General features: G+C 34.0%; 1 long non-coding RNA gene across 1 annotated transcript; it reads right to left on the reverse strand.

The window, feature by feature from the left end:
- Positions 1-12793: 12793 nt before the first annotated feature.
- LOC123546958 (uncharacterized) lies at positions 12794-22853 on the reverse strand. The gene is made up of 2 exons (XR_006685566.2): positions 22481-22853; positions 12794-13528 (listed from the first exon to the last, which is right to left on the reverse strand). It is a non-coding gene; the product is annotated as an uncharacterized LOC123546958 (long non-coding RNA).
- Positions 22854-22871: the final 18 nt, after the last annotated feature.

Consider the following 22871-nt stretch of genomic DNA (forward strand, 5'->3'; position numbering starts at 1 on the left):
AAAACAGCAAACATTTGATCACTCCTTTGAAAGTAAGGAAGTGTTAAGTGGCTTCATACTAGCTACAGATGTCAGGATATTGAGACTTCTTAGTGTGATTACAAAAATTTAGCAAAGTAGTGCTTTTCTAAAAGATTACATTCCTGACTGTGGGAATATTAAGAAATATTAAAAGTGTAAAATATTTGTGGCCAAAAAGTAATATAGACCAAAGTTCAGAAACAAAGTATTTTACTAATAATAAATGAAAAATAAAATATAAAGAAATTTACACAAAATCACAGCATAACACCATCTCCCCCTTAAAATTTACTTTATTCCTATAAAGTAGAATAATGTGTGACCAACGAGAGTTGTAGATTAGTTAGTTGTGGGTAAGTGAGCCGAGGATTATGTACAGAAATTTACAGAACTTTGCATTTATTGTAATCCTGCTAAGACTGATGTTCGATTATAAGTTATAAAGATAACCGTTTGTTCCATGTAGGAAATAAGTTACATCTTTATATCCAAAATATGAGACATCAAAGCAAAATGTTACATAAACACATATGAAAAGCATAATACAAAACACAAAATGAAGTTACGACAATATTCTGAAGTTTTTCAGCATAAGGAACAGTATAAATGCTGTTTGCATTTGTTTGGTGCTTCCAATTCTCATGCTAAGGCAATGCACTGCTTACAGGAATTAGTAAATTACCATGTTGAAAGTAGAAATACACACAATATGGTGTGCTAAGAATTTCTCTTATCTTTCTGGATTGGAACATAGAAACTTTATGTTGAGTTTTCACTGACAAGGTGTTTTCAGTTAGTTTATTCTTTAACTGGCAATGGTCCCAATCAAATATTAGAACGGAGTTCCATAGTCCCCTAATAGATATGCTTTTAATGTTCTGTGGAAGGTGGGCCTCCCAGTAGGTAGGACACAAAGATAGAGTTTGTAAAGGTATCCGTACGCAGTTAGTTCCATTGGTCAGTTCAAGCACAAACTTTGTTTGTTTATAATGTTGCTTTCTGATTAGATACAGTATAATCGAAATGACAAACAAAAAGGTACAGATAGATAATGCCAAAATATAGTGATCTAATGTTAAGTCAAGAGTTTCGAGAAAATTTGGCTCTTGAGTTGTGGTTACTTTGTTGCGTTTGTAAATAAATGAAGGTGCTGTAGTCGCAGTTACATGTTTGGACTTTTGTAATACAGCTACAATTGTAACAAGTTTTCTCAGTTTACAGAAAACTATGATAAGCAAAATAAGACAGATGCCTGCTACAGCAGTAGTGCAATACAGTAATATATCATCAGTGGCTGGCCAAGAATCATCTAATGAGATATGCCCAGCCAAAAGAGGTTCAGTCAAGGTTCGGAAAGCTACAGCATCATTTTCTGCTGCTTTAGCCATTTTCTGTAAGCTCAAATGTGATTTTCTATCATCTGCTATAATGTGACTCATAGAATGATTATATAGTTTAAATTGAGGGACATCTATATTTAAAGGGTTTTTGAAAACTGAATTACTTTCTATTGACTGTAGAGATGTGTCATTGAAAAATTGTTGTAAAACAGCCAAATTGACAGGGTGTAACTTTGTGATACTGGTCTCTTGACAAGAAGACAGTCTTTGAGGCAGGTACATACCTCGAGCTGATACAGAACATTGACATGGAACAGTTAGAGTACAAAAATTACAACCTGTTACCATATGTTTAGATGTATTACATGTAAATTCCAAAGACTGAACTTTATATATAACAATTAATGTTTTTGTGAGTACAAATATATTTGGTTTTACATGATCAGTCAAAAATCGAAAGTCACATAATTTCTTCACAGTAGTTTTATCATTGTGAAAAATAGCTAACAGACAATTCTCAGTTGTAATTGGCACCAAGACTCTGTTGATATTACACAATAATTTGTGTTGGTTGCTCACTTTACAGCGAGCAAGGTCATTTTGATTGAAAACTGTATAAAATTGTAAATCAGAAGACATTGCAAATAATTCAGGTAAATTCAACAACTGAGTAGCATGATCTGTAGAGTCATTTACTGGGACTGGAAATGACATGACATTAAACAAAGTGAGTGGTCTCTGAAATGGAGATATAGGAAATTTTAAAGCTACATATAGCTTTGATCCTTTCCGATTAAACAGACTTTGTACATTTTGGTAAATATCATTTATGTCTGTATAGACTAAGTGAAAACCTGGGTATTTTGTATACAATATCTTTTTAATGTCATAGACTGTTTTTGACATGGTTTCTGCATTGATTAGATGAGGAGAAAGTTTTCCTTCCACTAACTGATATACACCATCTAAAATTTCATTAAATCTGTGTTCAATCTTCCTAGATTTTTCAATATGTTTTGCCATGAAAACACTCATAATAGAGAAAGCCTTTTCTAAATTATTAAAAGATTCATAAAGTTGTGTTTGAATATGTTCAATTGCTAATTCATTATCTTTGAGCCCTAACATGATATTGTTCATCCTTTCATCCGAAGCTTTAATGTACGAGGCTAGATTTTCCTCATGTTGTTCCACAGTTGAAACTACTTTTGATGTGATTCTATTTAAAGCATTAATATGACGAGCTAGCATCTCAACATCTTCAACTGTTGCTGTTCCAAAGATAGATTTACTAAGGTCACCTATAAATGACAACAATGCTCTTCTTGAACGACTGCGCACACTTAAACGTCTTTCAGGGATTAACCTATATACTGATTCCAAGGTGCTATTGATGATTATCTCGGTCTCATGCCTTATTTGATTTATCTCGAGTAATACTTCATTCATAAATGAACATGTTTGTGCGTCCTTAGTACAACTTGGTAAATCTAACATATTTAGAGTTGTTGGTAACTCAATTTCAAAGGTGTGGATCCACATGTCTTCTGCCATATAAAGTTGAGCTCGCGGCTCGAAGGTGACACCATAATTTAGACGCTGCAACTCAGTCGGAACAATTCCAGACACCATGGGCAGACAGAGAGCCAGAAGCAGAGTTCTAAGCATCATGGACACCCATTTAACTATAAAGAAATAGAAAGAATGCAGGTCAGTCAGTGTTGTAATTCTGCGGCCAACAGTTTTACAATCTAGCACTATAATCAGGAACAGGAACTGACAGAGAAAAGTAGAAGGAAAGATAACTTTTATTCACTCACATACAGAACACATACACACGCCTTGCAAATCAGACCTGAACCTTAAATTTATTGTTGACATCCCCGCATACAATTTCTTAGAACACAACATGATATGTATGATGTGTAAGAAAAATGGATACAAGTCTGCTTAGTATACTTATTAGAGTGAACACTCATAAGCTACACTGTGACCTGTCTTTATTCATTATGTCCCATTACAAGTTTTGTAAACAAAAGACTGATTAAGACATATAAGTATCTGTGAGTTCATAACAGCAACTAAAAAGTGTATACTGTAACAACGCTTTCTTTAACACCATTCCATTAAGACAATTTAGTTTTAACTTTATCAATCCACCTTAACACCTGGAATCAATATGGTTCCTTATTCATCCCTTCTTTTAAGATACCTCAGTTTCTTTTGTTTGTTTTTCTTGCGATTTTTCTTACGTGCCTTGCCTGTTGTTGTATGAGTTTTATAAAATGCATCTTTTAAAGCCTGTGAGACATCATCTTCTGCTTCCCATGAGCGTGGTATGTTGGGGTTTTTCCATTCAATATAAAATTGCTTTACATTGCCCCTAATTCTTTGTCTAATGATCTTGTTTGCCTCGTGCCATTTACCATCATAGTCGTTGCTATTGTTATTATTGTCATTGGTACTCTGATCTTCATTATCATTTTGAATATCACTGTGCTGGGACGTGTTTTCCCCTTGCCCTTGACCTTGTGTTTGACCATAACCTGATGTGTCCGTATCATTTTGATTGGTATTGGCTTCAGGATTTTGGACCTCGTTTGAAGTTGGATTTGGTCTTACTTGAGATAGACCAGAACTTGGCCCTGGTTGGGGAATTGAACTGCCAGAATTTTGTGTGGCTGCTTCAGGGAATTGTCGATAGTTTCTAGGATCATGGTACCTTTTGAGGTTCTTTGCATTAACCATACCTTTAACAAGTTTGTTAGTCTTGTTGTCTGCTATGCGGAAGGTATTTGGAGCTGACCCTTTCTCAGTGATGTGATATGGCCCCTTCCATTTATCTTCTAGTTTATTTGACAAACCTGGGGTGTGCTTGTTATTCTTTAACAGAACTCTATCCCAATGTCTAAATCTGAATTCTTTGCTTTGACATCATGCTTTTGCTTGCTTTCCTTCTGTGTTAACTCTGAGTTGGTTTTTGCCTGACCATGTACCATTTTAAGGTTTTCAAGCATTTGTTCTACAAAGGTCTTTGCTTCGGGGTTTAGTGTTTCTCTAGGAACTAAGGAGGTATCAAAGGGAAGTCGCATTTCAGTACCAAATAACATTTTGTAGGGAGAGTAACCAGAAGTTTCAGTGTTTGGTGCTGACCTAATAGCCATAAGGACAGTGGGTATGATAAGATTCCAGTTGTCTTGTCTTTTGTTAATATACATTCTTAAGGTTTGTGCTATAATGGCATTTTGACGCTCCACGCAGCCATTTGCTTGGGGATGATAGCTGGCGGTTTTATGCCTGGAAACTTCATAAATTTCACAAACGGCATTGACAAGTTTTGAGAGGAAGTTGCGACCCCTATCGGTTACTAAGGACAAACAAGCCCCATAGCGACAGAAGATCTCATCATGAAGAACTCTTGCAATTTCACTAGCAGACTGAGTAAACAGAGGAAAGGCCTCAACCCACCTACTGAAACTATCGACACAGACGAGAATGTATTCATGACCAGATTTTGTTTTCGTTAGAGGGCCCAGGATATCAACATACATCCGTTCAAAGACCTTGACAATAGGCAATGGATTCAATGGCAATGAATGAGGATGTGAATTCTTCTTGGCCATTTGACACCTATCACATGATTTTATGAAATCAGTAACATCTTGAAGCATTCTAGGCCAGTAATATTTGTTTTGTAATGCGCCAAAAGTTTTCTTTATGCCAAAATGACCATTAAAGTCATGATATGATTGCATCGCCTGTAAACGAAGTTTGGCAGGAAGAGCTATCTGGAAAATAAACTTTTCATGATCTGGCTTTTTCTTAGACCTAGGTTGATATTTATGCATGAGAATTCCATCAACAATGTCAAAAAAATCTTGGTTGTAAACAACAAATTTAGAAGATTTTTCTTCGGATGGAAGTACACCAGAAGCCAAATAATTATAAATGTTTTTGAAGTCAGGGCACTCTTTCTGTAATTGTATCAATTCAATGTCATTTTCAATTTTTTCAGTGACTGGTGATTCTACATCTACAGATAAGACTGGGGCAAATTTAGAGTACTCAAAGGTTACTTCTAACATTTCATTTTCAGGAATTTCTCCTTCGTTTTCAGTCACAGGACTGGTTAAGTTAGTCACCTTTTTATTTTCAGAATAATTTGGTAAGACTTGAGCTTCTGCTGAGTGTACATTTTCAGCCATTATATCTAGCGGATTCTCAGACTTAGAACTTTGGTTCAAATCTTCGTTATGACTTGTTTGTCCTGTTTGTGCCTCAATAGTAAGTCTTGATAAGGCATCAGCACTATTTTGTTTGCCTTTAATGTATTCAACTTTATACTGAAAGCCTTGTAAAAAGAGTGCCCATCTAGCAATTCGACCATTTGTTGACTCATTCATGGAATTTAAACATTTCAATGCTTTGTGATCAGTAAATATAGTAAAACGGTGGCCTGTAGAAAGATATGATTTGTATGTCTTTACCCCAGAAACTATAGCTAAACATTCCAACTCAGATACTGAATAATTTTTCTCTGCTCCATGCAACGCTCGGCCACCATATTCAATAACTCGCTCTTTGCCATTTTCATCGAGCTGACCTAATATATACCTAAGCCTGCAGTACTTGCATCACATGTGAGTATAAAAGGTTTGTTCATATTTGGAAATGCTAGAATAGGCGCAGATGAGAGAGCATTTTTCAAAGTTCTTAGTGCTTGTTCACTCTCTTTTGACCATTCAAAGCGTATACCCTTTTTTAATAGTTCAAAAATTGGGGCACAAAGTTTACTATACCCCGCGATAAATTTTTTATAATAGTTAGTTAAACCGAGAAGGCTTTTTACCCCTTTTTGATCTTTTGGAGCTGTTAAATTCTTAATTTTTTCAACTTTTCTCTCATCTGGCTCTACCCCTTCCTTACTGAACACATGACCCAAATAATTAAGTTTTTTCTGAGCAAAGTAGCACTTATGTGGGGAAAGTTTCAAACCTGCTTCCCTAAGACGCTTAAAGACCTCTGAAATGTGTGTCAAATGTTCTGAGAAGGTACGAGAGAAAATTATCACGTCATCGACATAGCACAAGACGTATTTCCAACTGATACCACGTAAGACTGTCATCATTAGACTTTGGAAAGTTGCAGGCGCTCCTGATAAACCGAAAGGCATATTTCGAAAAGAAAAAATTCCATCATACGTGATAAAGGCACATTTTTCTTTACTTTCCTCATCAAGTGGGACCTGCCAAAAAGCCTTTCCCAAATCTAGTGATGTAAAATATTGGGCATTCGACTCCCCTATTGCATCTAAAATATCTGTGAGCTAGGTATTGGGAAGTCTTGTTGCTTGCAAATTTTGTTCAACCTACGGTAATCGACCGCGAACCTGTACTCGTCTGAGTTGGCTTTACGGACGAGAACCACAGGTGAATGCCAGTTAGAATTGCTTTCCTCTATATGACCTGTTTTTAGCATTTCGTCAGTAAGCTCTTTAGTTTTGCGCCTCATTTGTGGTGATTGTTTGTAAAAAGGCAGTTTCACTGGTCGGGCATCTCCTGTATCTACCTTATGTGTAACTAAATGCGTCCTACCTAGATCATGTAAACCCTCAGAGAAGATATCAGAGTTTTCATTTAACAATTTTAACAATCTCTCTTTTTCATCAGGTGTCAGATCGGAATCATCTAAATTAAAAGACCACTTTTTTGTTTTAGGCCTATCTGAATCTGTTTTACTTTGGTCTTCAGTTAGAGGTTCTGAAAGTGCAAATATGTGGTTGTGGCTAATTTCAGAAGCTATTGCCAAAATCCTGTTTTCTTTTAAAGTAACATCATTTTCAGTTGGGTTAATCAGTCGAAAAAATGCCCTTCCATTTTTAACCTTTACTAAGCACTTAGCACCCATAACATTTTGATTTACTAGACTAGCTACAGGCTCTAACAGGACCTGTTCACCTGAATTTACTCTTGCAATCTTAACTTGAATGTCTGTTTCAGAATTTGCAGGTAAATAACAGATTTCATAGTCCTAGCATATCCTGTGTTAGTACTAAGGTTACAAACAATGATGTCCCTGTTATTGTCATCCTGAAGATGTAGTTGTTTTGTCCTATAATCTATATTTGCACTGTAATCTTCAAGAAAATTATTTCCTAAAATCACTGAGTGATGTAGATCCTTTATGATATAAAAACGATAAGGAATTATTAAACCCTTAAACTTTACGTCTAAATGAACTAATCCATCAACTACATGGTATGTACCGCCTACACCTTTAATATGTTTTAGGGAGCAATTTTCAATAGTTGGTGCATTTTTGGGGAAAGCGTTATCAAAAAAGGTTTTGCCAATACATGAAATTGCTGCACCAGTATCTATTAAAGCACTTGTTTTCCTTCCATTAATAGACACGTTTACTGTATTTTTGGTCATGTATGCAGTAAAATTAGCATTGATTTCCTCACAGTTTTCAATATCATTAGACTTTGAAGCACTACTTTTTTCACCTTTTTGTTGAGCAAACCTAACTTGCTTACATTTATTGTTTCTAACAAAAATGGTCAGAGCAATGTCAGATAACAACTTAATTTAATTTTCATTCTGACTTCTAATTTTAATTATTTTTCAAATATCAAAAACTCAAAGAGATACATAAGAACTCACTTACCTAAGAAAATATATAGAAGAAAGATCAATCCTCTTTTCCAGCAAGTTTTATTTTATTATTTTCCTTCATAAGAAAGTTGGCAGAATGATGTCTGCCTGCTGGAAAAGGGATCTTTTGAGGGTTCCTCTCGTTGGCCATTGGTCCTCGGATCTTGACCAATCCAAACGCAAAATTTCACATAATTTACATAAGGCGGAGATGTTAAATCTTTAGTTAAGTAGTAGAAAAAACTGTGAAAATCTTTAAGATGTTGTACATGTCAAGCCAGACAAACTATCACCTATGTTTTTAGAACAATACAGCTTAACATTTGCTAAAACAGCAAACATTTGATCACTTCCTTTGAAAGTAAGGGAAGTGTTAAGTGGCTTCATACCTAGCTACAGATGTCAGGATATTGAGACTTCTTAGTGTGATTACAAAAATTTAGCAAAGTAGTGCTTTTCTAAAAGATTACATTCCTGACTGTGGGAATATTAAGAAATATTAAAAGTGTAAAATATTTGTGGCCAAAAAGTAATATAGACCAAAGTTCAGAAACAAAGTATTTTACTAATAATAAATGAAAAATAAAATATAAGAAATTTACACAAAAATCACAGCATAACAGAACCATGGTCATGAACGGGAAAATATACTAACCCATTTCAATCGCGTATTTCATACCTAAAACACGCAGGTCAGTAAATGTGTACTACTGATATTAAACAAGCGATAATTTATCTTCAATCGTGCACCAGTCACCTTGTCTCAATATTCCATATTGCAGAGATGCTCCGTATATTTTATGCTTAAGTCAACGTTACAGAAAAAACTTGCGTGAACTTCCCTAATGAACATCCGGTCTAGAGGTCACGACAGTGTGCACATGTTAAGCGAAATGTAAACAAACAAAAACAGAATGCAATATATTCACAGTTTTACGATAAGACTCGAAATGATGAATGAAATTCATCTTGTATATGGTTTTGAATTTGAAATCATACATAGTTATACATCTATTCTGTTTATTTAATTCATTTTGCACATTTATGCTGCAGATAAACATTTTAGCGTACACGTGTAGTAAAATGACGACTGACATACATTTTCATATCAGCCAATCAGAGTGTGTCTATAATCTAGAACGGAACTTCACCAGGGAAGTTCAAGCAAGTTTTTTGTGTACCTGTGAAAAAACTGTAAACTACACGTTGTTTTTCTAAAATAAGAACTATTGAAGAAATGTGACCGGTACACAACGGAAGATAAATTACCACTTGTTTAATATCAATAGTACACATTTACTGAACTGCGTGTTTTAGATATGAAATACGCGATTGAAATGGGTTAGTATATTTTCCCGTTCACGACCATGGTTCTTATAGAATACCTAGGGGGTAGGGTATAGCATGTACAGGGGCATTTCTTTCTGATCTGGCGCCAGTGGACCGTGCTGTAAAATCTGTTTCATAGTACAAAATGCATATCTTGAAGTGCGTATACAGCTTATTTTTCAGTTGAATAATTATTGAAATGTGTCCGTTTAATAAATAATGATTTACTACATTTTATCGGTGAATAAATATAATCAGAACTTCGGATGCTTAGTAATTAAATAAGGAGTGCGTAGCACGAGTGATTTAATTATTCGCATCATTTTATCCATCAACAAAATACAGGAACATATTTTTTATCAGTCACACTGTGAGTGATATAGGTTTGCTATTTCTTTTATTAGCATTCAGCAAAAAATAAACAGAATTTGTTTGTTGTGAATGGATATGGAATATTACATCGAGAACTGATAGAATAACTCGCGCTACCTGCTCATGAAAATATTTAATTGCATCAACTGTCAATTTGATATATTCCATATCCAGTCAAAACAATCAAATTCTGTTTATTTTGTTTTGCTGAATGCTAATAAAAGAAATAGAAAACCTATATCACTCACAGTGTGACTGATATGGAACTGATAATATTGATGTTGGGTCAGTTATACTTAGTCATGATAACTTAGTTATAAACTGAACTTTGATCGTTTTTTGTGTGTTTTTATTGAATTAAACTCCCCCGCTTAGCATTGGTATTATTCCGCCAGAATGGCTCAGAATGCACCATATATATATATATAGACACTCTTAGTTTTTCCAAATTTTCGTGGGGAGGATACCCCAATACCCCAATACCCCACTACCAAAGTCGCTTCTTCGGCGCATCGGACCTGCAATTTATAAAATGCCAACTACGCCCCTGAGTAAAGTCAAGAATGACTTATCATTGTAACTTATCTCAAACCAAACATTTTATGCAATGAAATGCGGACGCGACCATCAGAAAATAGAAATAGCGGCAGTTAAGTTATGGTAGCCAGAACTATAATTTAGATTAAGTTCGAGTATCTGTAAAAGGGAGAGTATACCATTATAAAATACCACCCGTGTGCTAAGTAAATGTGAGTGATTTAAACAGACACTTTGTTCAGTGAAAGACTAGACATATACATTGTGATTTTATGCCGCAGAATATAGTAAATACTTTGTGGACTAACTTATTGTGCATGGTTGTAAAGTGTACACAGAAATGTTATTTGTGAACACAGTTGTGATACTGCAGCGGCCCGTATTGAAATGATTTACAGTTCAGAAGAATATTCCGAAAGCCATGTTATGTTATAAAAAAGCAGACAGACAGATATGGTGGGCCGATGGTCTAGTGGTAACACGCTTGACTGTCAATCCAGAGGTCCGGGGTTCGAATCCCGGCTAAGGCACTGGAAATTTCTGAGATGCTCTTGAGTGTCTCCCACCTAACTAGAGGCCTGTACTGGTTCTTCCTAGGAAAGACGGCTTCGCGTGTATCGGTGCTATACACCGGGCACGTTAAAGAACCAGACTGTCTATTTGAAAAGAGCTAGGCTAAATTAGCCGAACACGTGTGTATCTGAAAGGTTCTCTCTGTCTGTTCTGGGGCTTTATCTCACTCTGTCCCTCTGGTCAGATCGCTCCGTGTCTGTACTAGTAGAGGATGATTTCGCGCCCAGTGTGGCTGCAGTTGCTGTAAAGCGCTTTTGAACGTGTTTATCATGAAAAGGGCGCTATATAATAATAAACAGACAGACAGACATTTTATTTCAAATCAATTAGGCTAAAAAGCCCATGATGACATACATATATGACACATATAACATATACAACTAGCAAAACTGACATTGCGTTTAAATGAAACCCTATTAGATGAGGTAAGTACACGTATTCACCCGGAGAAGGCCGGTAAAAATAGAAAGAAGTTATATAATGAATGCGATATAAAGTACCTCGGACAGTTGCTTTGAAAGTCTTATCGACATAAAAATAAATGTTAAATGTTTTTTTTAACAGCACACATTTAGATTAAATTGCTTTATCTTTGATAAAAGTGTTGTTTATTTAATCACATTAATTTGATATAGACACGCACATATTTTTGAATAATTGTGATACTATCACATATTTGTATTAAAAATATCTTAATTTGGCGGCCATTTTGTTTTCCTTCCGCCATTTTGACCCATAAAAATCATTTGTCAGATGGCCAACATATGTTTTTGAAATCAGCATACCCAAATTATACTCAAAAGGTGTATGGGACCAAATACTAACAAAATGCCTGTACGTCTTACATTTATTGACATCTGGACTAGACTAACATTGATAAATTTTGGTTTGCAAACATTATGTCTTTCAAATACAAGCAAAGGCCGGTTTAAAGTTCAACGAAGTTACCGTTAAATTGCGAACAATCAATTTCTTTTACTACTGATGCTGGTCTTGCTTCTCTTACTGCTGATCAAAAGGAGATGAATCATCATTTAAAAAAAAAAAAAAAAAAAAAAAAAAAAAAAAAAAAATGATAATAAAATCGCAGATGCTGTTGCATAGATTCTGGCATTTTTGTTGTAGTATTTCAACCTTCAATAAGCAGCTCATTTCTGGCTTTGTTATGGGTATCTAAATCATTTGATGGTTAAGAAATCATATATCTAAAACAGTGATTTGTTGTTGAATAAAATCATTGTCACGAGTTCAGGCGCGAAGGTCACCCTCGTGACATAATTATTCGCATCTATATCGTTAGTGACATTCACCAAATATTTGATTGTTTGTGTGATTTCCTTTTCTAATAGAATTTGTAGAACTTGTAATCATAATGTCGTAGAATCAGAATATCATTTTTGATGACTTGCTGCAAATATTCCAATATTCGATCAAAATACATCACATCTTTCATGGCCTACTATGCAGAAATTCAACAGATTAATGAGGTCAAGAAAAAGAAAAACTGTAATAAATATTTGTAAATTTATCAACGAGTCATATAAATTAAGGGCAGAAACGTTATAGTTAAGACCATTGATATGAATTTCTTTTATCATACATATAATTGTAATGTTTACTCATGTGCATGTAGATCTAGTTATTTATTATAGTTTTATCTGTTCATTAGCCAAAGACATGTTTTGTCGATATTGCTAATAAAGTTTGTTGTTGTTGTTGTTGTTCTAATGCATCGCTATGACGTTTGAAGCAATGAAGTAGTATGTGTAACGTACTAAAATGATATTGTTACATAATAACACTTACTGTCAGTCTTCTTTCGTTATAAGAAAATAAGTCTGGTCGAGTTAGAATTAAGAAATAACATACCCAAAAACAGTAATTTGTCGTTGAATCAATTCAGATACAAAATTGATTTTTCGAAGAAATTATATCAAGGGGGCGCAAACACAAAAACACATTGAATTCTGTTAACAAGTAAATTTGACTTTAATACAAGATATAAATAATAAGTCGTGCAATAACAACATTATCTTGTCAAAGCTAGAAAGAAAAGTAAGCCTTTCGGCCATTTAAGAAATGAATAGTAAATTTAATAGAAACAACAAAATATGTATGGGTTTTCTCAGTTCAAAATTTATTATCCAGGTTAGGCAAAAAAAGATACAAATATTATATATTATATTCAAGCTTAAGAAAGCATCTTTAAATGATTTGAATATATAATTCATATTTATTAATTAATGCATACAAGTTGGAATTAATATATGGCTAACAGTGTAATAATGTTATTTTAGACAGTAGATAAAGTTCAGAAATATTTTCTTAAAGCGCTCCCTATTTCTTGCACCAGTATCCAGGCGGGCAGTTTATGAGCTTTGGTAAACTATTTAGATCGTCTACACTTCTCTTGCACCGGAATCCAACTGGACACGTAATCTGCACGTCATGAATGCGCTGTATGATATCACCTTCCAAATCGCGTAGGACCTCATCTGCCGCTTGGCACCAGTATCCAAGGGGACACCCACGCGCCTCACTTTTTGGTTTCAGCGAATGTAGCTGCACGCCTCTTTTCGTACACCAGTGTCCTGAAGGACATCTGTTGTTAGAAGCATTTGCCTCCAAGGCCAACATAGTGGTCATAGCCAGCAAAAATGTAAGATTTACACTCATCTTTTTCTTTTCGATTTCAAACGACTGGAATATAGAAAAATATAAACTTAGCATATAATTTGAAATTTGGAAGGTGAGCAATGGGGCGATTTAATCTTACTACTATAAGCAATGTTGTTTACTATATGAGCAGTATATTATCTATGACAGAAACAGCAGTCTTACACTTCTGTTGCACTTCAAATGTCCGTAAATTAAAGTCCTAAAACCTAGTCAAAAGTTCCCTTATATCTTTGACACCATCAAGCAATCACATTTCGCAATAAGGCAAAGATAAACAAAAGTTCCCTTATATCTTTGACACCATCAAGCAATCACATTTCGCAATAAGGCAAAGATAACTGTCTTGTGGTGGCGTATGGTGGCATGTTTCTGCCACAAAATAGCTTGGTAGCTATCACGACAATCAAAAATATTTTGATAAAATGAACTTTTCAGAAAAGATTATATCGGTAGTCGAAAGTTTCCTAGAAATCTTAGTGTGGTAATTTACAGAAGTATCCCGATACTCTTTGCGTTAGTGCCCAAAGCTGCCGTATATTAGGGAGATACTAGTAAGTGTTTCGATACTTTATTTTGAAATTTCAAACTTTGTCTAAAAAGTTTATCCCAACAGCTCAAAGTGCCTTGGAAATAAAAGGAATATATATAAATTTAATTTATTGCGATGATTTTCTGAAAAATGTACAAGGTTGCTTGTAAGTTTAGACTATTATCGTTATAGCTACCTAGTATCTCGTGGTAGTTTAGAGCATTAAAGTAAAATTGTGCGCTAAAACATGTTCAGGAAATAAAGAAATATCTAGAAAATGTTATTTATTGCTAGGGTGGCATATTTCTGCTAGAGAAAACTAGGTAACTATCGCGATACTTCCAAAACGTATCTTGATAATGCGTCACGTTTTCGCAATAGTCGAAGGTTTTCTGGAAATATTTTTGCGATAACTTATAGAGAATATTAGGTTACTGTCTTATAAATTTAAATTTATTAAGTGAGTCGGAGAAAATATAAAAGTTGAGGCTCTATTTTTCAGACAGTAACCTAATATTCTATTTATCCTACCTGCTCAGAAAAATGGGGGAAAATGTCGTTTAAAAGAGCAACAGCGTGCAGACTTGACGTCATATATGACGTTCGCAAGTGCAATTCAATTTGTAGATAAAATTGAAAAAATGCGATAACTTTTGATATTGCCACTTATTTTCTTAGTTAGAACATTTCCAATACAATGATAAAGGTTTCAATGAAAAATTCGGAAAAAAGTGTTTTCAAAATTTCTGGCTGAAGTGCTATAAAATTGAAAAATAGCAATAACAGTTTTGTTTCTAGATAAAAACCTATGATTTGACCACTCATTTTCAAAGTTCAAACATTTCCAATACAATGGTGACGGTTTCAATGCAAAAAAGATAAATACATGTATGTGATTTCATAAGTTTTAATAAAAGTGATATCTTGACACTGACTAGATAAATTTATTAGGCAGGCCGATTTTGTGCTATATCTTGTATGAGGGTAGGATAAAATTTGTTATCGCGATACATTTTCTATAAGTGCTAACAGCTGCCATTTAAAAGCTAGATAGCTATTTCGATACTTTCAGAAAATATTATGACATTTAGAACTTTTCAGACAAGTTTGTCTCAGTAACCTAAAAAATAATTTTCATTGCGATAATATCTTCAGAAAAATGCACAACTTGTTGTTATAGCTACCAAGCATCTCGTGGCAGTTCCAAACATTAACATGAAATTTTGTGGTCAAATATTTTCAAGAAATAATTACAATACTATCGTAATAGCTACCTTGCTATTTCGTGGCAAAAATATACTACCACAATTGCTGTAATGTTTTCAGTAAAATGCACTTATTTCCTGGAAAGTTTAGAATATTATGGTGAAAGAGCTTTCACATGGCAGAAATATGCCACCACAATTGCTGTAATATTTTCAGAAAACTGCACATATTTCCTGGAAAGGTTAGAATATTATCGTGACCTAGCTATCTCGTGGCAGAAATATGCCACCATAATCAAGGGGGGTATTCGATCTACTCCTTACCACCGAAACAAAATGGCGGCCAAAACTGAAAATGTTAGTTTTTCTTACTTTTTTTCTTTTTCAAGGATATCTAGACAATAACACATGTCTATCAACCTGCTCCACTGTTTTCTCTATCAACCGGTACTTTTCACTTTGGAAACAGAGCCGTAATTTGTCTGGAATGCTGGTCATGAGATTCGAATCGATGGAAAATCCTCCGTTAAACACGGGATAAGGAATAGTGCGATTAGCAAAAATGGTCTTTTTTCCTAATATACCGCAGGTTGTAAGCTATTTTTCTGGTTGGAAGGAATATTTCCACAAACTTATCTAATACTGTTCGTTTTGTGCAGATCACAGTTCGTATTTTCAAAAAAACACAATTTTTGTCTGATGGTAAGGAACAGTGTGCGAAAATCAGAGGATAAGGTGCAGTGCAATTTTTTCAAACGGATTTTACAGTTTTCTTTCATCGTTTCTGAGATAACCAGTTGACATTTCTCTACCATGTAATAACTGAAGGGGTCTGATTGAGGAGTAGAACAGTAACATAATCCCCGAATGAACATAAATTACCAGACAAGATATGTCAGTAGGTAAGCACACTTGACTTTTTCAGTGATTGTCGATTAAACAAAACTGTTGTTCTCTGTTCTACGTGGTGTCTTATATCACTTTTGGCCTAGATATTTGGCCAATCAAACATTTTATAGGAACTTATAAATTGGCCATTCAAATGCTAAATAGGTAGGGAGCAAATGTAACCGATTTTTCCATTAGTTAAATATACAAAGCAACCAATTTCCTCTTCAAAAAATATACTACAAAGTTTGATTTCCACTTCAGAAGCTTTTCACGAAATATAAACAACAACGATTCTTCTGGAAATTACAAATTGGTTAGGTCTCTTGGTAGACATGACGGCCAAGAACCGTTGCTTTTTATTTCAAATTCTCATTTGCATATTTAAAGTGAAACTCTGATCATCTTACTGTAATTCGTGTAGTATAATACTAGTAGCAATTTTCAGTTGCTGTGCATTTCCATGTATAAAATGAATGATATTTCCGCATAAGTATTTGGTTGTAGTGCTTTTGAAATATAGAAACCAGGCATTCGGAACAGGACAATGCTCTATTCTGTATGCTAAAACATACGGTAATCCAATCTCACTTGAAAGACTTCCAAGTAGGATGTCTCGTTATCAGCCTGCATGAAAAAAGTGAAAAATGTAAACATTTTCATAAACATGGCTATAATTATGGGGACTTGGATTCAGTCTTCATTTAAAAATGCAAAAGGAATTATTCACCCAAAATCACTAGTGAGACGCATGTGTATGTTACTGTTTACTATCTTACTCACAAATCAATAGAAGAGTAATTCGTCTCCATGTCATATAGCACTAAGCTTGTTTGATTTTTATACCGAATCTTTGACTGTTACCTTTGTCTGTTAGTAATTTATGAAGCTTCAAACTACCGTAAACAATACATACGTTGCTGTCGCCAGCTCATTTTTATGTTTAATGAACGTTCTTGTAGTTAAAATTCATCAGTAGTCAACGAAATCACATATTTTTATGAAGTAACATAGGAAGTTATTTTATAATCAAACATAGATACAAATTTTTCTGGACTCCTTTGGTATCAGTCATCATTTAAAATGATGCCAAAGAATATGATAATGTTTTTGCCGTTTCTGGGTAGAATAAACATTCACACATGTCTGTTTGTAAATTATATAACTGTTATGCTTGCTCATTCATGCTGTTAATTCGGGTTACATTTTATACCATATCAGCGTGGAAAACCTTACCCAAAAGCGTATATAACAGATTGATACATCCGTTACCGTATTGTAGAAATATCACAATTTAATTCATTTTTTTAATGCTCTTAAAGACGAAGTTCATTGTCATATCTAGCTGATTACCCTTTAGGCAACAAATATCTATCTATGAATATTCTTTATGAGCATCAAAGAAGGAAATGATATATATGTGATCGATACATACGTTACTGAAATATTTAAAACTAACTCCTACGTCAGCATACGTCAACAGTGACGCAGGGTTTCATGTTTACAAGCTTTTTAGGTCGCCAACTTTTAATTTTGATAACCTTTTATCACGTACACATTGTAAACAAATTCAGTTTTGAGAATTGTATGCTATAGATATGATATGAGAATAATATCACACCGTAATAAATTTTCATATCTAATAATTTTTAAATATAGAATATGTTTACTGTTTTCAAATGAAATCATTACATGTATATTAATGTATATAAAAGTAAAGATACAGTGTTTACGAGTGATACATACGTATCCAATAGTAACAATACTAATCCTTCAATTCAGTCGTACAGGATGGATTTTATATCGTTTCGTAGAATTTTGACGATTGCATAACGCAGATTCTTACTTTTGTACAGCAGGAGGTTACATGCCAGTGTAATTGTACAGTAACGTATGTATTTGCTTTGAAAAAAAGCTATTTGCTGTCGCGATATTGTTTATTCTTCTTTTCTGCAATTCACATGATATGCATAACTGCCTTGATAGTGATTAAACATCTTAAAACATTTCCTTTATTATAGTTTTGGACCAATATACTAGAAATTTAGGACTTACATAAATTTCAGGGTAGTATCATAGATGATTGAATTCAAATGAGAATACACTATTGCCCATATAAACAGTAATACAAAATTTAATGTGATCGAAACATATTCAAAGGGCATATAAAAGATTTTATTGCATTAACGAAAAGTGGTATCGGTAAATACATTGTATATGCATAATTTACTTAACTGGTACATACGTTACCTTGAGCATACTCATCGATTTTGTGTTATGTATGATGAAAATATGATAGAATGTTCTCAAAGTTGTTAGAATGACTGTAAATATTCCAGGACTTTTCCTTCAGACAAAACTATTGTTTGTATTACGTTTAAATTACATAGAAAAAAAGAAAAAACTGGTTTAGTTCACTCTGAATGTTTAAATAAAATTTGATTTCAATTCATCTTGTTAGTTTGATATACGAAGCCGGAAAAAATAAATGCAGTTTGTATAATCAGTATGTAGCTAAAATGCTGGTATATTTTCAGCTATTCTACTAAACATACCGACACAGTCAACCGCGAAACTGTTCCCGAAAACAGTTTGTTTTTTAAACACTGGTGTAGTCACGTATGTATTTTGAAAACCCTCAAGGAAAAAGTAGTGATGTTTTTTAATGTATCATAACTTTCTTCAGAGAAAATTTTCATGGTTGTTTTTTTTTTGTGTTTAATCTAGGTATGTTTTATTTTGAAAATGAAAACACCTCACTTGTATACCTCAAAATTTTTTTTTTTCAGATTTTTTACGACCTTTATGCGCCTAATTTGTAATTTTGGGTGAATTACTTCCCCAAAAAAGCTTTTAAAATGTTTGAATTATTATATACCATTAGGAGAAAGGCTTCTGGAAAATAAGGTGTAGTCCTTTTCATAAAAAGATGTCAGCAATAGTGTTTTCAAATCATAATAGTAAAATTTAGATTCGTTTATTTATAAAGCTTATGGAACTAGATGTGTTGATAAACGTATTTTATGATACTGCTTTCACCCTTGAAATTAACATGTATGCTTTAACACATAGTGGGAACTCCAAAAACATTAGAAGCATAAGCACCACTTGTCAAAACACAAATGTAAAAGCACATAGTGTAAACACTCCTATACCAAAAAGAAATTTACAGATAGTTAAATGTTGGCAAGGGATACTATATTAAATACTTGCTTAACTTTTGGCTTTCAGTACATCACGTGTCTGATAGACAGGCGGATACCTTTTAAATCTTACTACATTGAGCAAGAGATAGTTATAAATGTCACCAAAATATTATTTTAACAGAATTTTACTTGATTGTCTCTGAAAAGAGCGAAGGAAAAAGTCGCTTGAAGAAGTGAACTGCACCTTATCCTCTTATTTTCGTACACTGTTCCTTACCATCAGACAAAAAACTGTGTAATTTAAAATTACGACTTTTAATCGGCTCCAGACTAACCATGAAGGAAATATATATTGATATTTTACTTCTAATCAAAATAATAGCTCACAGCTGTTTGAATAATTAGGAAAAAAGACCATTTTTGCTAATCGCACTATTCCTTATCCCGTGTTTAACGGAGGATTTTCCATCGATTCAAATCCCATGACCAGCATTCCAGACAAATTACAGCACTGTTTCCAAAGTTAAAGGTGCCGATAGATAGAGAAAACAGTGGAGCAGGTTGATAGCCATGTGTAATGGTCTAGAAATCCTTAAAAAAGATAAAATGTAAGAAAAACTAACATTTTCAGTTTTGGCCGCCATTTTGTTTCGGAGATAAAGAGTAGATCGAATACCCCCCTTGATAATTGCTGTCGGAAAAATGCACATATTTCCTGGAAAGTTTAGAATATTATCGTGATAGCTACCTAGCTTCCACATGGCAAAAATATGCCCCCATATTTGCACCAATCCAAGGGGCAGGACGTGAAGTGGTTGCACACTTGGTTCAAGCGAGCGAAATGGTTGCAAACTTACAAAATGGCGGATATTTTCTGAAGTCATCGCGTGTTCTCTTGTTTTTTTTATCAGATAAGTGGGGTTCTATGGTATTTTTAACTCTATGGATTAGTGCATACATCAGTTCTATGTCTACGTCACACTCGATTCTGCGTTTCAGCGTTGTAGATTTCGAATTCTTGAAGTTGTTGAAGTTATAAAATGGTCATGTCCATGTTTTAAAATTTGAATTGCATCGTTTCCTGCCATTTTTAACATTCTTATGATCAAACTAACCTGTTTTGGGGCCCTTAAGCGAGACAAAACAACTAATTGTGAAGAATTCTTTAAACGTTTGGCTCTGCATGTTTTCGGGATAGTGCTATACCCAAATAAGTCTTGTTCAAGTTAGTTTTTGTTGCAATTTTGTACTTCAAGCAATTTCTGTTGCAAACTTTTTCTGAAAAAAAAATAGTGTCCAACTCTAAGAGAATGTTTATTGTGCAACTGGTTGCAGAGGCAAATCATAAATTTCCTCAAAGTTGCAGCAGATAGCGCGAAATTTCATATTTCTATTTCTAATCACATATAACGACGTTTGGGCACAAAACAGAGACTTATTTTTAGCTTTTTGTGAATTTGGAAGATCAGTGAAATTATATGGTCGATGTTTTGCTATGGTGTGCATCAGCCTTGTGTGTATCTTGCCCAAGAAATTACTTAATGCAAACCGGGTAATCTGACAAGTTCTCGTCTCAATTCTTGGTCCCAATTTTAAGTTCCCATCTCCATTGACCTGTTTTTATAATTGACAGAAAATTTGTTAAAGATATTTTACATGATAATGTTTTTTTTTTATCAACAGTTATATTAAAATATCAAAGGGCCATTTGATGCTATAAAAATGTACGACCCTAAACAGAAAAGAAATGTACACGAGTTGCGCAATAAACATTCTCTGATAGTTGGACACTATTTTTTCAGAAAAAGTTTGCAACAGAAATTGCTTGAAGTACAAGTTTGCAACAAAAAAGAGCTTGAACAAGATTTATTTGGGTATAGCACTTTCCCGAAAACATGCAGAGTCAAACATTTATAGAATTCTTCAAAATTAGTTGATTTGTCTCGTTTAAAGGCCCAAAACAAACTAGTTTGATCATTAGAATGTAAAAAAACGGCAAGAAACGACGCAATTCAAATATCAAAACATGAACATGACCATTTTATAACTTCAATAACTTCGAGAATTCCAAATCTACAACGCTGAAACGCAAAACCGAGTGTGACGTAGACAGAACTGATGCATGCACATATCCATAGAGTTCAAAATACCATAGAAACCCACTTACCTGATAAAAAAAACAAGCGAACACGCGATGATTTCAGAAAATATCCGCCATTTTGTAAGTTTGCAACCATTTCGCTCGCTTGAACCAAGTGTGCAACCACTTCACGTTCTGCCCCTTGCAATCGTTAAAATGTTGCACCCAGTGTTCACTATGTGATTTTTTTTCAGTTTCGAAATATCTTTCACTGAGTGAACACTATTGTCACGAGAGACGTAGCCACGAGTGACAATATGAGATGTAAATCGATCACATTTCTTTTTGTTTCGTATCACTTCAGTGATATTGACTAAGTCTTCATGTTACCTATGTCATACTTTCGTGAATACAATATTTTTAACATTTCTCTTTGACTCTGAAGATATGTTTCACTCTTATAATACAGCAATGCACTATAAACATGTATTAACTTCTAATCTTACACGGAGACAAAATTACAACGTTTTTGTTTGATGATAAGTTTCTTTCTTCGATCGTTTTATAAGCGTGTCTTTTGTATTTTGTAAAGACTTGTCCCCGGATTTAATTTATAAAAGTAATCCGGAAATTTCTAAAGCTGTTCTTTACCTTTTGCATTATCAGAACATATTTTTCCTATTGATCTTCGACCATTTTTGTTTTACTGAATCACTTTAATCTGGAAATGTTTTCAGACTAGGTGTTTTGTTGTTGTTGATTTTTTTCTACATATATTTACAAAAAGTAAATGTTTAAAACGAAATCAATGGAGATGGCGATGGAACTTTGCTCTCCAAAAAGGTCGCACGTGGTTTGTCTTCTACTTTATCGAAAACTGAGTAAAATCTTGATTGGAAATTTTAAAATCACTTCTTTCCATTAATTAAGACTTCTCATTGTTTAAGTATGAGTGCTAACTACATTTAACCTGCGTGTGCGTAGACAGATCTACTGAGCTTGTAAAAATGAATGAGATTCTATGATGTCAGTGGTCTGATGTCTTTGAAATTCTACATATATTAGCACTAGAATATATTTCTTAAGGCTTTATATTAAAGTTTAAATGTTAAAATATAAACTTACGTGCTCTTATTCAATCCGCCCTTTTTGTGAATGTGTATTGAGATGAAACCTTCTTGTCATTATAAATATCATCTTGCACCAATGATTTTTCAAATGCTTTATTTGAAAAACACATAAAATGAAATTTTTCAAATATTTGTGTGTCTACTCATGTGCAATTGAGCATTTATACTGAATTAAATATGATAGTAAATGCACCTTCATTTCATATCAAATATTATAGTTTTAGTATAAATATATATAAAAACTTTGGACCACAAGTCCAAGCAGACTTCTATCCTTGAAAAATATGTTGAAGAGTTTTGTGTAAATCTTAGCTGGTCAGCAAAGTCAGAACCAGGAGTTTGGTTGTAGGGAAATTCGAGGGGGGGGGGGGGGGGGGGGGGGGGGG

Source organism: Mercenaria mercenaria, chromosome 9 (assembly GCF_021730395.1).
Source record: "Mercenaria mercenaria strain notata chromosome 9, MADL_Memer_1, whole genome shotgun sequence".
NCBI classification, from domain to species: domain Eukaryota; kingdom Metazoa; phylum Mollusca; class Bivalvia; order Venerida; family Veneridae; genus Mercenaria; species Mercenaria mercenaria.